Genomic DNA, 17534 nt, shown 5'->3' with positions numbered 1-17534 from the left:
ACCACCAATAGGGGAAGCTCACTGCATATGATTTATACATTGAACTCCATAACCTGTATACAGTTAGCTCCCTCTAGTGGTGGCTGCAGGAAGTTTGACTTTTATCATGGTTAGATGGGCAAAAATTGTAAACTGTATTTTTTCACATCGATATGCTTTTGGAATTTTCTAGAATGAAACAATTTATTGGAATGGTTTTAAGAATTTGCTTATTTGTGTGATCTGTTGATACTTGATTGAATGATGAGCTCTAGGAATTTCTTCTCATGGCCTAGAGATTCCATTGAAGGAGAAAATAATGTGTTCTGTAAATGCAGACAAAGTGAAAATCATTTAGTATTGCAACTCTAATTTTAATGTAAATTAGCATCAAGTTTACATGCCTGAGAGGATGAAGTATGGAAGGAGGAGGTAGTGTTATGTATGTACATAGTGGACTCCACCAGCATAATAGTGAGTGCAGCTCTGGAGTATAATACAGGATGTAACTCAGGATCAGTAATGTAATGTATGTACACAATGACTGCACCAGCAGAATAGTGAGTGCAGCTCTGGGGTATAATGCAGGATGTAACTCAGGATCAGTAATGTAATGTATGTACACAGTGACTTCACCAGCCGAATAGGGAGTTCAGCTCTGGGGTATAATACAGGATGTAACTCAGGATCAGTACAGGATCAGTAATGTATGTACACAGTGACTGCACCAGCAGAATAGGGAGTTCAGCTCTGGGGTATAATACAGGATGTAACTCAGGATCAGTACAGGATCAGTAATATATATTTGGACAGAGACAACATTTTTCTAATTTTGATTATAGACATCACCACAATGAATTTTAAACAAAACAATTCAGATGCAGTTGAAGTTCAGACTTTCAGCTTTCATTTGAGGGTATCCACATTAAAATTGGATGAAGATTTTAGGAGTTTCAGCTCCTTAACATGTGCCACCCTGTTTTTAAAGGGACCAAAAGTAATTGGACAGATTCAATAATTAAAAATAAAATGTTCATTTCTAGTACTTGGTTGAAAACCCTTTGTTGGCAATGACTGCCGGAAGTCTTGAACTCATGGACATCACCAGACGCTATGTTTCCTCCTTTTTGATGCTCTGCCAGGCCTTCACTGCGGTGGTTTTCAGTTGCTGTTTGTTTGTGGGCCTTTCTGTCTGAAGTTTAGTCTTTAACAAGTGAAATGCTGCTCAATTGGGTTGAGATCAGGTGACTGACTTGGCCATTCAGGAATATTCCACTTCTTTGCTTTAATAAACTCCTGGGTTGCTTTGGCTTCATGTTTTGGGTCATTGTCCATCTGTAGTATGAAACGACGACCAATCAGTTTGGCTGCATTTGGCTGGATCTGAGCACACAGTGTGGCTCTGAATACCTCAGAATTCATTCCTGTGTCACATCATCAATAAACACTAGTGACCCAGTGCCACTGGCAGCCATGCATGCCCAAGCCACCACACTGCAGTGGTTTACAGATGATGTGGTATGCTTTGGATCATGAGCTGTACCACGCCTTCGCCATACTTTTCTCTTTCCATCATTCTGGTAGAGGTTGATCTTGGTTTCATCTGTCCACAGAATGTTCTTCCAGAACTGTGCTGGCTTTTTTAGATGTTTTTTAGCAAAGTCCAGTCTCGCCTTTTTCTTCTTGATGCTTATGAGTGGCTTGCACCGTGCAGTGAACCCTCTGTATTTACTTTCATGCAGTCTTCTCTTTATGGTAGATTTGGATATTGATACGCCGACCTCCGGGAGAGTGTTGGTCACTTGGTTGGCTGTTGTGAAGGGGTTTCTCTTCACCATGGAGATTATTCTGCGATCATCCACCACTGTTGTCTTCCGTGGACGCCCAGGTCTTTTTGCATTGATGAGTTCACCAGTGCTTTCTTTCTCAGGATGTACCAAACTGTAGATTTTGCCACTCCTAATATGGTAGCAATTTCTCGGATGGGTTTTTTCTGTTTTCGCAGCTTAAGGATGGCTTGTTTCACCTGCACGGAGAGCTCCTTTGACCGCATGTTTACTTCACAGCAAAACCTTCCAAATGCAAGCACCACACCTCAAATCAACTCCAGGCCTTTTATCTGCTTAATTGAGAATTACATAACAAAGGGATTGCCCACAGCTGTCCATGAAATAGCCTTGGAGTCAATTGTCCAATTACTTTTGGTCCCTTTAACCCCTTCCCGACATTTGACGTACTATCCCGTCGAGGTGGGGTGGGCCCGTATGACCGCCGACGGGATAGTACGTCATAGCCGATCGGCCGCGCTCACGGGGGGAGCGCGGCCGATCGCGGCCGGGTGTCGGCTGCATATCGCAGCTGACATCCGGCACTATGTGCCAGGAGCGGTCACGGACCGCCCCTGGCACATTAACCCCCGGCACACCGCGATCAAACATGATCGCGATGTGCCGGCGATGCAGGGAAGCATCGCGCAGGGAGAGGGCTCCCTGCGGGCTTCCCTGAGCCCCCCGCAGCAACGCGATGTGATCGCGTTGCTGCGAGGGTCTTACCTCCCTCCCTGCCTGCTCCAGACCCGGATCCAAGATGGCCGCGGATCCGGGTCCTGCAGGGAGGGAGGTGGCTTCACAGACGCCTGCTCAGAGCAGGCACTGTGAAGCAGCCTGCACTTCTCGCAGATCGGTGATCTGTCAGAGTGCTATGCAAACTGACAGATCACCGATCTGTATTGTCCCCCCCTGGGGCAAAGTAAAAAAGTAAAAAAAAAAATTTCCAAATGTGTAAAAAAAAATAAAAAAAAATATTCCAAAATAATGAAAAAAAAAAAAAAATATTATTCCCATAAATACATTTCTTTATCTAAATTAAAAAAAAAAAACAATAAAAGTACACATATTTAGTATCGCCACGTCCGTAACGACCCAACCTATAAAACTGCCACACTAGTTAACCCCTTCAGTAAACACCGTAAGAAAAAAAAAAAAAAAACGAGGCAAAAAACAACGCTTTATTACCATACCGCCGAACAAAAAGTGGAATAACACGCGATCAAAAAGACTGATATAAATATCCATGGTACCGCTGAAAACGTCATCTTGTCCCGCAAAAAACAAGCCGCCATACAGCATCATCAGCAAAAAAATAAAAAAGTTATAGTCCTGAGAATAAAGCGATACCAAAATAATTATTTTTTCTATAAAATAGTTTTTATCGTATAAAAGCGCCAAAACATAAAAAAAATGATATAAATGAGATATCGCTGTAATCGTACTGACCCGACGAATAAAACTGCTTTATCAATTTTACCAAACCCGGAACGGTATAAACGCCTCTCCCAAAAGAAATTCATGAATAGCAGGTTTTTGGTCATTCTGCCTCACAAAAATCAGAATAAAAAGCGATCAAAAACGGTCACGTGTCCGAAAATGTTACCAATAAAAACGTCAACTCGTCCCGCAAAAAACAAGACCTCACATGACTCTGTGGAGCAAATGTGGAAAAATTATAGGTCTCAAAATGTGGAGACGCAAAAACTTTTTTGCTATAAAAAGCGTCGCTGGTTTCACACTTCCGTTTTTGTCTGCAGCGTTTTTTGCACAAAAAAACGCATGCGTTTTTTCCCTATATTTAACATTGAAAACGCATGCGGTTTTTTTGTACGCGTTTGGTCGCGTTTTCAAACGCATGCGGTTTTTTTCTGCATGCGTTCATTTTCAGAAATACAACCTGCAGTATTTTCTTGCGTTTTTAAGCACATGCGTTTGTTTGCGTTAAAAACGCATGCATTTTTATCGAAAAAAACAGAAAACACACTGAAAAGCCACCCACCACCATCAAGGTGATAAAGGGATCCAAACCCTAACCCTAACTCTACCCCTAACCTCACCCCTAACCGTTTAATGAACATTTTCTGACAGTCATAGTGCCACGTATTTCAGTGCCACGTATTTCAGTGCCACGTATTTCAGTGCCACGTATTTCAGTGCCACGTATTTCAGTGCCACGTATTTCAGTGCCACGTATTTCAGTGCCACGTATCACGTATTTCAGTGGCACGTGTTTCAGTGCCACGTATTTCAGTGCCACGTATCACGTATTTCAGTGCCACATATTTTAGTACCACGTATTTCAGTTGCACGTATTTCAGTGCCACGTATTTCAGTGCCACGTATTTCAGTGCCACGTATTTCAGTGCCACGTGTTTCAGTGCCACGTATTTAAGTGCCACGTATCACATATTTCAGTGCCACGTATTTCAGTGCCACGTATTTCAGTGCCACGTATTTCAGTGCCACGTATTTAAGTGCCACATATCACATATTTAAGTGCCACTTATTTAAGTGCCACGTATTTCAGTGCCACGTATTTCAGTGCCACGTATTTCAGTGCCACGTATTTCAGTGCCACGTATTTCAGTGCCACGTGTTTCAGTGCCACGTATTTAAGTGCCACGTATCACATATTTCAGTGCCACGTATTTCAGTGCCACGTATTTCAGTGCCACGTATTTCAGTGCCACGTATTTCAGTGCCACGTATTTCAGTGCCACGTATTTAAGTGCCACATATCACATATTTCAGTGCCACTTATTTAAGTGCCACGTATTTCAGTGCCACGTATTTCAGTGCCACGTATTTCAGTGCCACGTATTTCAGTGCCACGTGTTTCAGTGCCACGTATTTAAGTGCCACGTATCACGTATTTCAGTGCCACGTATTTCAGTGCCACGTATTTCAGTGCCACGTATTTCAGTGCCACGTATTTCAGTGCCACGTATTTCAGTGCCACGTATTTCAGTGCCACGTATTTCAGTCACGTTTAGGGTTAGGGTTAGGGGTAGGGTTAGGGCTAGGGTTGGAGGTAAAGTTAGGGTTGGGGCTAAAGTTAGGGTTTGGGCTAAAGTTAGGGTTAGGGTTTGGATTACATTTACGTTTGGATTAGGGTTGGGATTAGAATTATGGGTGTGTCAGGGCTAGGGGTGTGGTTAGGGTTACCGTTGGGATTAGGGTTAGGGGTGTGTTTGGGTTAGGGTTTCAGGTAGAATTGGGGGGTTTCCACTGTCCAGGCACATCAGGGGCTCTCCAAGCGCGACATGGCGTCCAATCTCAATTCCAGCCAATTCTGCGTTGAAAAAGTAAAACAGTGCTCCTTCCCTTCCGAGCTCTCCCGTGCGCCCAAAAAGGGGTTTACCCCAACATATGTGTTATCAGCGTACTCGGGACAAATTGAACAACAACTTCTGGGGTCCAAGTTCTCTTGTTATCCTTAGGAAAATAAAAATTTGGGGGGCTAAAAATCATTTTTGTGGGAAAAAAAAGATGTTTTATTTTCACGGCTCTGCATTATAAACTGTAGTGAAACACTTGGGGGTTCAAAGTTCTCACAACACATCTAGATAAGTTCCTTGGGAGGTCTAGTTTCCAATATGGGGTCACTTGTGGGGGGTTTGTACTGTTTGGGTACATCAGGGGCTCTGCAAATGCAACGTGACGCCTGCAGACCAATCCATTTAAGGCTGCATTCCAAATGGCGCTCCTTCCCTTCCGAGCTCTGTCATGCGCCCAAACAGTGGTTCCCCCCGACATATGGGGTATCAGCGTACTCAGGACAAATTGGACAACAACTTTTGGGGTCTAATTTATCCTGTTACCCTTGTGAAAATACAAAACTGGGGGCTAAAAAATCATTTTTGTGAAAAAAAAAAAAGAATTTTTATTTTCACGGCTTTGCGCTATAAACTTTAGTGAAACACTTGGGGGTTCAAAGTTCTCAAAACACATCTAGATAAGTTCCTTGGGAGGTCTAGTTTCCAATATGGGGTCACTTGTGGGGGGTTTGTACTGTTTGGGTACATCAGGGGCTCTGCAAATGCAACGTGACGGCTGCTGACCAATCCATTTAAGTCTGCATTCCAAATGGCGCTCCTTCCCTTCCGAGCTCTGTCATGCGCCCAAACAGTGGTTCCCCCCCACATATGGGGTATCAGCGTACTCAGGACAAATTGGAAAACAAATTTTGGGGTCCAATTTATTCTGTTACCCTTGTAAAAATACAAAGCTGGGGGCTAAAAAATCATTTTTGAGAAAAAAAAAAATATATATTTTCACGGCTCTGCGTTATAATCTGTAGTGAAACACTTGGGGGTTCAAAGCTCTCAAAACACATCTAGATAAGTTCCTTAGGGGGTCTACTTTCCAAAATGGTGTCACTTGTAGGGAGTTTCAATGTTTAGGCACATCAGGGGCTCTCCAAACGCAACATGGCGTCCCATCTCAATTCCAGTCAATTTTGCATTGAAAAGTCAAATGGCGCTCCTTCCCTTCCAAGCTCTGCCATGCGCCCAAACAATGGTTTACACCCACATATGGTTTATCAGCGTACTCAGGACAAATTGCACAACATTTTTTGGGGTCCAATTTCTTCTCTTACCCTTGGGAAAATAAAAAATTGGGGGCAAAAAGATCATTTTTGTGAAAAAAATATGATTTTTTATTTTTACGGCTCTGCATTATAAACTTCTGTGAAGCACTTGGTGGGTCAAAGTGCTCACCACACATCTAGATAAGTTCCTTAGGGGGTCTACTTTCCAAAATGGTGTCACTTGTAGGGAGTTTCAATGTTTAGGCACATCAGGGGCTCTCCAAACGCAACATGGCGTCCCATCTCAATTCCAGTCAATTTTGCATTGAAAAGTCAAATGGCGCTCCTTCCCTTCCAAGCTCTGCCATGCGCCCAAACAATGGTTTACACCCACATATGGGGTATCAGCGTACTCAGGACAAATTGCACAACATTTTTTGGGGTCCAATTTCTTCTCTTACCCTTGGGAAAATAAAAAATTGGGGGCGAAAAGATCATTTTTGTGAAAAAATATGATTTTTTATTTTTACGGCTCTGCATTATAAACTTCTGTGAAGCACTTGGTGGGTCAAAGTGCTCACCACACATCTAGATAAGTTCCTTAGGGGGTCTACTTTCCAAAATGGTGTCACTTGTAGGGAGTTTCAATGTTTAGGCACATCAGGGGCTCTCCAAACGCAACATGGCGTCCCATCTCAATTCCAGTCAATTTTGCATTGAAAAGTCAAATGGCGCTCCTTCCCTTCCAAGCTCTGCCATGCGCCCAAACAATGGTTTACACCCACATATGGGGTATCAGCGTACTCAGGACAAATTGCACAACATTTTTTGGGGTCCAATTTCTTCTCTTACCCTTGGGAAAATAAAAAATTGGGGGCGAAAAGATCATTTTTGTGAAAAAATATGATTTTTTATTTTTACGGCTCTGCATTATAAACTTCTGTGAAGCACTTGGTGGGTCAAAGTGCTCACCACACATCTAGATAAGTTCCTTAGGGGGTCTACTTTCCAAAATGGTGTCACTTGTAGGGAGTTTCAATGTTTAGGCACATCAGGGGCTCTCCAAACGCAACATGGCGTCCCATCTCAATTCCAGTCAATTTTGCATTGAAAAGTCAAACGGCGCTCCTTCCCTTCCAAGCTCTGCCATGCGCCTAAACAATGGTTTACACCCACATATGGGGTATCATCGTACTCAGGACAAATTGTACAACAACTTTGGGGGTCCATTTTCTCCTGTTACCCTTGGTAAAATAAAACAAATTGGAGCTGAAATAAATTTTGTGTGAAAAAAAGTTAAATGTTCATTTTTATTTAAACATTCCAAAAATTCCTGTGAAACACCTGAAGGGTTAATAAACTTCTTGAATGTGGTTTTGAGCACCTTGAGGGGTGCAGTTTTTAGAATGGTGTCACACTTGAGTATTTTCTATCACATAGACCCCTCAAAATGACTTCAAATGAGATGTGGTCCCTAAAAAAAAATGGTGTTGTAAAAATGAGAAATTGCTGGTCAACTTTTAACCCTTATAACTCCGTCACAAAAAAAAATTTTGGTTCCAAAATTGTACTGATGTAAAGTAGACATGTGGGAAATGTTACTTATTAAGTATTTTGCGTGACATATGTCTGTGATTTAAGGGCACAAAAATTCAAAGTTGGAAAATTGCAAAATTTTCAAAATTTTCACCAAATTTCCATTTTTTTCACAAATAAACGCAAGTTATATCGAATAAATTTTACCTTTAACATGAAGTACAATATGTCACGAGAAAACAATGTCAGAATCGCCAAGATCCGTCAAAGCGTTCCAGAGTTATAGCCTCATAAAGGGACAGTGGTCAGAATTGTAAAAATTGGCCCGGTCATTAACGTGCAAACCACCCTTGGGGGTGAAGGGGTTAAAAACAGGGTGGCACATGTTAAGGAGCTGAAACTCCTAAACCCTTCATCCAATTTTAATGTGGATACCCTCAAATGAAAGCTGAAAGTCTGAACTTCAACTGCATCTTAACTGTTTTACTTAAAATTCATTGTGGTAATATCTATAACCAAAATTAGAAAAATGTTGTCTCTGTCCAAATATATATGGACCTAACTGTATGTACACAGTGACTGCACCAGCAGAATAGTGAGTGCAGCTCTGGATTATAATACAGGATGTAACTCAGGATCAGTAATGTATGTACACAGTGACTGCATCAGCAGAATAGTGAGTGCAGCCCTGGATTATAATACAGGATGTGTAAGTACACAGTGACGTTATTTCTTATATAGCTCTGTTCTCCCTGTAATCTGTATGTTGTTGCTTCTCCCTTTCGGTATAAGTGTTATAACACCGGTATAAGTTGCAGCTGGAGCCGTGTTTTGTGGACGCTTCATGTGTGTCCTTGGGCCTTGCTTGCCGGCGGAGCTGCGGTCCAGGTTGGTGGTGTGAGTTGTGTGGATGCTCCTGTGAACATTGTAGCCTTTCTTTGAAGTCTCGTTTTATCTGCCGCAATGTGTCTGAAGTACAGAAGTGAAGCCGTGTACTTTTATCAAGCCAGCAATTCTCCATTGGAATATAAAGCTGCGTGTTTTATTTGTACGAGCGTTTGAGTTTATGCCGTTCTCCTGCGTACTCCCTAAGTGCTTAAGTAGTTCGCTCTGTTTTCTCTGCGCTTTAAATGTCGACCTTTTTACATCAGAAGCAATAGAAATCTGCATTATTTTCATGCGTTCCCTGCGACGAATCCCCAGGCTCATTTGGTAAATGTAATAAGCGCAGGATCTCAGCAACAATAATCTGTTCTTAAATCTTAAATAATAGACGGCGGCCCCCGATTCTCCGAAGTGTCATGTCAAGTGAATTGGAGGCAGCAGATGCAGCTCCTGAATGGCGCTGCGCACACGGAGGATCACCGGCGTCATTAAAGCCGAGATTTTATTTCTTGTTTTAATTGTGTGAAGTTAACTATAAGAAGCTTGGATCTTTCTCGAGAGCTTCTTCCCAGTGCTTGCGGTTCCACATCCTACCAGGTGCCATGTCTCTGAGGATCTTCTATGTTTTACCCCTTGTGTGCTTTCTTGGGTTTCGCCTGCTCCCTCTGAGATCCTCCCCCCACATTAGGGTCAGATTTACCATTTATCCAAAGATCCACGTAGATTATTATTAGATACTAGATGGTGGCCCGATTTTAACGCATCAGGTATTCTAGAATATGTATGACAGGACTTGTTCAGTAAACGTAGCATGTAACAGCCCACGTAGCATATAGCACAGCCCACGTAGCATATAGCACAGCCACGTAGCATATAGCACAGCCACGTAGCATATAGCACAGCCACGTAGCATATAGCACAGCCACGTAGCATATAGCACAGCCACGTAGCATATAGCACAGCCACGTAGCATATAGCACAGCCACGTAGCATATAGCACAGCCACGTAGCATATAGCACAGCACGTAGCATATAGCACAGCCACGTAGCATATAGCACAGCCACGTAGCATATAGCACAGCCCACGCAGTATATAGTACAGCTTACACAGTATATAGCACAGCGCACATAGCATATAGCACAGCCACATAGTAAATGACAGTCCACGTAGTATATAGCACAGCCACGTAGCATATAACACAGCGCACATAGCATATAGCACAGCCCACGCAGTATATAGCACAGCCCACGCAGTATATAGCACAGCCCACGTAGTATATAGCAGTGTGGGCACCATATCCCTGTTAAAAGAATTAAAATAAAAAAGTTAAATACTCACCTTCCGGCTCCCCCCGGAACCAGCCCAGGCCTTCAGGGATCCTCCCGCCAGGTCTGTTCCCAGTGATGCTTTGTGGCAATAACCCGTGATGATGTAGCGGTCATCTGGTGTCATTACCGCAAAGCATTAGCGGTAAGGAGCGGGAAAAGCTGCCGGGGACGCCGGAGGTGAGAATATCACGATTTTTTTTATTTATTATTATTTTTAACATGATCTCTTTTTACTATTGATGCTGCATAGGCAGCATCAATAGTAAAAAGTGAAGCGGTGTTTAAATACCACCCCAAAATCACTGATTGGTCGTGCCCGGCCAGGCGCGACCAATCAGCGTCGCGGGATTTCCATTACAGACAAACAGACGGAAGAGGACCTTAGACAATTATATATATAGATTTTTGACTGTTGCAGCACTTTATTAAGAAAAAGGGGACACTTGATGAGGCATTTAAGAGGCATTATTACATTGTAGGGGGCACCCAGCAGAATTTAGAGGAGTAGAATGCGGCATAATTACAACCTAGAGAGTACAAGGGCCATTATTACTTTACAGGGGGCACAATAAGGGCAATGTTGTCTGTGGAGACTCTATTCCTGTTTGTGAGCGGGACATGGCAGCTTTTCCGTGAACAGCACATCTTGAAATCTTTCAGTTATTCCTCTGTCTACTGAGCTTCATAATAGACTTGACACTACATGTTCAAAGGCAAGATTATTATGACTGGCATTGCCTTTATATAGATAATACTGTCAACAGGTGATGTAACAGCTCACCTTCTCCTGTACAATGACTGATAACACCTCTATATACTGTAGATAACACAGGATCAACTTTTCACAATAGGTGATGTCACAGCTCACCTCCTCCTGTACAATGACTGATAACACCTCTATATACAGTAGATAACACAGGATCCACCATTCACAATAGGTGATGTCACAGCTCACCTCCTCCTCCTGTACAATGACTGATAACACCTCTATATACAGTAGATAACACAGGATCCACCATTCACAATAGGTGGTCACAGCTCACCTCCTCCTCCTGTACAATGACTGATAACACCTCTATATACAGTAGATAAAACAGGTTCCACCATTCACAACAGGTGATGTCACAGCTCACCTCCTCTTCCTCCTCCTGTACAATGACTGATAACCCCTCTATATACAGTAGATAACACCGGTTCCACCATTCACAATATGTGATGTCACAGCTTGCCTCCTCCCCCTCCTGTACAATGAACTCTGGGCACTGAGCATGCCCACAACACTCTTCCTTAGAAGCCTGTACCTGTCCTGTCCTGTGTACCTGGGGGCGCCATGAAGCCTTTTTCTCTTGATTTGCATCAGTCGGTGTGTTTCCATCGGTCGCAGTACAAACACCAGCTCTGTGCCGTAGACCTCTGCGGTCAGGCCTTCACCACACACCCATATTTATTCAATGTTTTATTTTCTAGTTCAGTGAAATCTGGTAAAGTAGTAATTAGCGGTTTATATTTAGCCGCACGAGCCGCTGATAATGATGACAGGGTTGTGCACAGTTGTTTTTCTGCTTCACATAACATTAGTGTAGGCTCTAATGGGTTCTGTCTGCTGTCATGTAGTAATTTCTGAATGAAAGGGTTAATTTAAAGGAGACCGATAAAATGTAATAGTGCTGTACACGTAGCAACGATCAGTAATGATTGCCACTTGGATTGTAGGAAAAAAAGCACTAAAGAAAACAGTCAGGTTTTAGTGTCGTTCCCTCTCCAGCGGAGGACATCAAATGGTTAATTGTAGAAGTCACACTCTCCGAGTTCCCTCTACGTGGAATAATGAGTAATGGCGCCATACAGTGCATGGACGGGGGAATATCTGACACACGAGTTCAGAGACAGAATTGATTAAACGATGAAGTTAATCTGATTAAAGTTCCGCCGAGCTGCTTACACAACAAGGTTATAGAATGAGCAACGTGGATGCGCCAGTGACCCTGCGAGGGTCTACGCATGTCACATCTCCCTTAAAAAAAAAAAAAAAAAAGAACACCACCACAAATACATTGTTTGTGTACTAGTATTGTTTGGAAACTATATTATCTTTTATATATTTGTTGTCCAATATAAGATCTTATAAAATATATGGTAATACACAGTCTCTGGTGATGAGCGAACGTGGTCGAATAAGGTGTTATCTGAGCATGCTCGGGTGCTAACCAAGTGTCTTCGGCGTGCTCAAATAATTTATGTTCGAGTCCCCGTGCCTGCATGTCTCATGGCTGTTCGACATCCAAAACACATGCACGGATCGACTAACAAACCGTAAATTCTCCCTGCATATGTTGCGGCTGTCGAAAAGACGTGAAACATACAGCCGCGGATATTCGAACATATTACTCGAGCCTGCCGAAGACACTCGGTTAGCACCTGAGCATGCTCAGATAACACCTTATCCCCCGCACATTCACTCATCATTACTAGCCTCCAAATACACAAAGGTTATCACTATATTGTTGCTTAATAAAGCGAAAAATATAAAGGCATATGTTACCTTCACCCCTATATAAATATAAATAGCGCCAACCCCATAACCACATATTACTAGCATTACAGTAGTCACTGATTAATACCACCATACTGTTACTGAACAAATGTTTATACTAAGACCAATATCGCTAATTACACCTCCAAGTGCACATAGTACCGCTACATCCTGACCACATATTACAATTATACCAATAACGAACCAATAAACACTGAACTAAATCCAATATTACACCCATGGCATAAAGTATTAGATACCGGCTCTATAGACCGTATAATTGATCACTGTGACTTCTTCTCTGTAGTTTATTCTATGACTTTTTCTTCTCCGCCAACCCAGACCCCCATTAAGACTTCCATGTCTCATCTCATCAGGATGTAATGCACAAATCCCTTTAGCTTTTCCAGCACCCTCTACATTTTCCTCTACTTCTACATGAACTCCACAGTGTTATTATTTATATTGTAACAAAATCTCCCCTGTGCCCTATGCAGTGATAATATCCTCACCACCAATAGAGCACAGAAATAATTTTCCCCATTACGCAGAGTACCGTAGTACTGTAGTAATATTCCCTGTTCCACAGAGTAGTAGTGTTCCCTGTTCCACAGAGTATTAATGTTCCCAGAGTAGTAATATTTCCTGTTCCACAGAGAAATAATGCTCCCCATTCTGCAGAGTATTAATATTCCCTGTTCTACAGAGTAGTAATATTACCCGCTCCACAGAGTAGTAATGTTCCCTGTTCCGCAGAGTAGTAGTGTTCCCAGAGTGTGGAACAGAGAATATTACTACTCTGGGAACATTAATACTCTGTGGAACAGGGAACACTACTACTCTGTGGAACAGAGAATATTACTAGAGTAGTAATATTACCCGCTCCGCAGAGTAGTAATGTTCCCTGTTACACAGAGTAGTAATGTTCCCCATTCTGCAGAGTAGTAATGTTCCCTGCTCCACAGAGTATTTAGGTTCCCCGTTCCATAGAGTAGTAAGGTTCCCCATTGTGCCTACATATAGTAATAACACCCCACCTGTTCTGCTGCACAATATTAATACCCTCGTCGTGCCTGTAAATGTTAATAATGTCTTTTGTGCTTAAATAAAATGTCGCCCAAAATAAGATGTAACCGCAACATCTGCTGCTGCTGTCATTTGGAAGCTTTAAATCCATTATTAAATAATGCCTTGGATATAAAGGAACCTATTTGTTTCTCTCCATTATGACCTGGCATCATTATATACTCTGTGTGCAGAATTATTAGGCAAGTTGTGTTTTGATCACATGATACTTTTTATACATGTTGCATACCTCCCAACTTTTGAAGATGGGAAAGAGGGACAAAGTTTGCGGCGCGCGAAGAGCGCCGCGGCAAATTTTAGGCCACGCCTCTGACCACACCCATTCATAATTAGTCACACCCATATCCACGTCCCAAGCACACCCATTTAGCACTGCTGATCACACTGTTTCATATACAATAGTTATAAACAAAAAAATATGGCCACAGTGCTCCATACTGTATAATGACCACACATGATGCCCCATACTGTATAATGGCCACACATGACGCTCCATACTGTATAATGAACACACATGACGCTCCATACTGTATAATGACCGCATGCATACTGTATAATGGCCGCACATGATGCTCCATACTGTATAATGACCGCACATGATGCTCCATACTGTATAATGACCGCACATGATGCTCCATACTGTATAATGGCCGCACATGATGCTCCATACTGTATAATGACCGCACATGATGCTCCATACTGTATAATGACCGCATGCATACTGTATAATGGCCGCACATGATGCTCCATACTGTATAATGAACGCACATGATGCTCCATACTGTATAATGACCGCACATGATGCTCCATATTGTATAATGACCGCACATGATGCTCCATACTGTATACTGGCTGCACATGATGCTCCATACTGTATAATGACTGCACATGATGCTCCATATTGTATAATGACCGCACATGATGCTCCATACTGTATACTGGCTGCACATGATGCTCCATACTGTATAATGAACACACATGATGCTCCATACTGTATAATGGCCACACATGATGCTCCATATTGTATAATGACCGCACATGATGCTCCATACTGTATAATGACCGCACATGATGCTCCATACTGTATACTGGCCGCACATGATGCTCCATACTGTATAATGACCGCACATGATGCTCCATACTGTATAATGACTGCACATGATGCTCCATACTGTATACTGGCTGCACATGATGCTCCATACTGTATAATGACCGCACATGATGCTCCATATTGTATAATGACCGCACATGATGCTCCATACTGTATAATGACCGCACATGATGCTCCATACTGTATACTGGCCGCACATGATGCTCCATACTGTATAATGACCGCACATGATGCTCCATACTGTATAATGACTGCACATGATGCTCCATACTGTATACTGGCTGCACATGATGCTCCATACTGTATAATGCACACATGATGCTCCATACTGTATAATGGCCACACATGATGCTCCATATTGTATAATGACCGCACATGATGCTCCATACTGTATAATGACCGCACATGATGCTCCATACTGTATACTGGCCGCACATGATGCTCCATACTGTATAATGACCGCACATGATGCTCCATACTGTATAATGACTGCACATGATGCTCCATACTGTATACTGGCTGCACATGATGCTCCATACTGTATAATGGCCGCACATGATGCTCCATACTGTATAATGACCGCACATGATGCTCCATACTGTATAATGACCGCACATGATGCTCCATATTGTATAATGACCGCACATGATGCTCCATACTGTATACTGGCTGCACATGATGCTCCATACTGTATAATGACTGCACATGATGCTCCATATTGTATAATGACCGCACATGATGCTCGATACTGTATAATGACTGCACATGATGCTCCATACTGTATAATGACCCCACATGATGCTCCATACTGTATTATGGCCACAGTTCTCCATACTGTATAATGACATACAGGCACGCAGCTCACACACATGCAGCATCACACACACAGTATCACACATACACACGCAGCATCACAAACGCAGCTCACAAACACATGCAGCTTTGACACAAATGCATCACACATGCAGCCATCACACACACACACCCAGCCATCACACACACACCCAGCCATCACACACACACACCCAGCCATCACACACACACACCCAGCCATCACACACACACACACACCCAGCCATCACACACACACACACACCCAGCCATCACACACACACACACACCCAGCCATCACACACACCAGATACCTCATACACACATGACACACACACAAATGCAGCATCACACATCTCACACACACACACACATCACACACACATCACACACACACAATCTCCTCTGTGGTGCAGGGGCGGCTGATCTGTCCATGTGCACTGCAGCTCTTCAGTTTCTCCGGCTGCTCACAGCTCTGCACTGTCCCGGCACCTCCCCCGTCTCTCCTTCTCTGCCGGGATAGCAGCTAAGAGCAGGAGACGCCGGAGCTCCGTGCACACACAGGAGGAAGTGAGTCGCTGACCTCTCATCTTGATCGCTGCTGGCTCTCTTCCTCAGCGTGGCAGCGCCGCACACACAGGGGGCGGGGGTGGGGGGTTTGGGGGGGTGGGGGCGGGATCGGTCGGGAGGAGACCCAGCATGTATAAGAAAAAAAAAACAGCCACAAACCTAAGCTACTCAGGTGCCGCCCCCTGCATTGTCCCTGCCCTAGGCACGGGACATTAGTGTCCCGCCCGGGATCCCGGGGCTGGCTGTCAAAATCAGGACAGTCCCGCGGGATCCGGGACGGTTGGGAGGTATGCATGTTGTCCTACTCCAAGCTGTTCAGGCTTGAGAGCCAACTACCAATTAAGTAAATCAGGTGATGTGCATCTCTGTAATAAGGAGGGATGTTGTCTAGTAACATCAAAACCCTATATAAGGTGTGCTTAATTATTAGGCAACTTCCTTTCCTTTCCTTTTCCTTTCCAAAATGGGTCAGAGATTTGACAGGCTCTGAAAAGTCCAAAATTGTGAGATGTCTTGCAGAGGGATGCAGCAGTCTTGAAATTGCCAAACTTTTGAAGTGTGATCACTGAACAATCAAGCATTTCATGGGAAATAGCCAACAGGGTCGCAAGAAGCGTGTTGGGCAAAAAAGGCGCAAAATAACTGTCCATGATTTGAGGAAAATCAAGCGTGAAGCTGCCAAGATGCCATTTGCCACCAGTTTTGCCATATTTCAGAGCTGCAACGTTACTGGAGTAACAAAAAGCACAAGGTGTGCGATACTCAGGGACATGGCCAAGGTAAGGAAGGCTGAAAAACAACCACCTTTGAACAAGAAACATAAGGTAAAACGTCAAGACTGGGCCAAGAAATATCTTAAGACTGACTTTTCAAAGGTTTTATGGACTGATGAAATGAGAGTGACTCTTGATGGGCCAGATGGATGGGCCAGAGGCTGGATCAGTAAAAGGCAGAGAGCTCCACTCCGGCTCAGACACCAGCAAGGTGGAGGTGGGGTACTGGTATGGGCTGGGATCATCAAAGATGAACTAGTGGGACCTTTTCGGGTTGAGGATGGAGTGAAGCTCAACTCCCAGACCTACTGCCAGTTTCTGGAAGACAACTTCTTCAAGCAGTGGTACAGGAAGAAGTCGGTATCGTTCAAGAAAAACATGATTTTCATGCAGGACAATGCTCCATCACATGCCTCCAACTACTCCACAGCGTGGCTGGCCAGTAAAGGTCTCCAAGAAGAAAAAATAATGACGTGGCCCCCTTGTTCACCTGATCTGAACCCCATAGAGAACCTGTGGTCCCTCAACAAATTTGAGATCT

The 17534-nt window shown here is 43.4% G+C and overlaps 1 protein-coding gene and 1 long non-coding RNA gene across 5 annotated transcripts in view; one reads left to right on the top strand and one right to left on the bottom strand.

Annotated features, from left to right (window-relative positions):
* NELL1 (neural EGFL like 1) overlaps positions 1-17534 on the top strand; it is a 988017-nt gene that overhangs the window by 198825 nt on the left and 771658 nt on the right. The window lies entirely within an intron of this gene.
* LOC143806544 (uncharacterized) overlaps positions 1-17534 on the bottom strand; it is a 131956-nt gene that overhangs the window by 16659 nt on the left and 97763 nt on the right. The gene's annotated exons all lie outside the window — the stretch shown is intronic.

This window comes from Ranitomeya variabilis, chromosome 2, assembly GCF_051348905.1.
Source record: "Ranitomeya variabilis isolate aRanVar5 chromosome 2, aRanVar5.hap1, whole genome shotgun sequence".
Classification (NCBI taxonomy): Eukaryota; Metazoa; Chordata; class Amphibia; order Anura; family Dendrobatidae; genus Ranitomeya; species Ranitomeya variabilis.
Note: the sequence above shows the minus strand (reverse complement) of the source record. Positions and strands in the feature narration are given on the sequence as shown.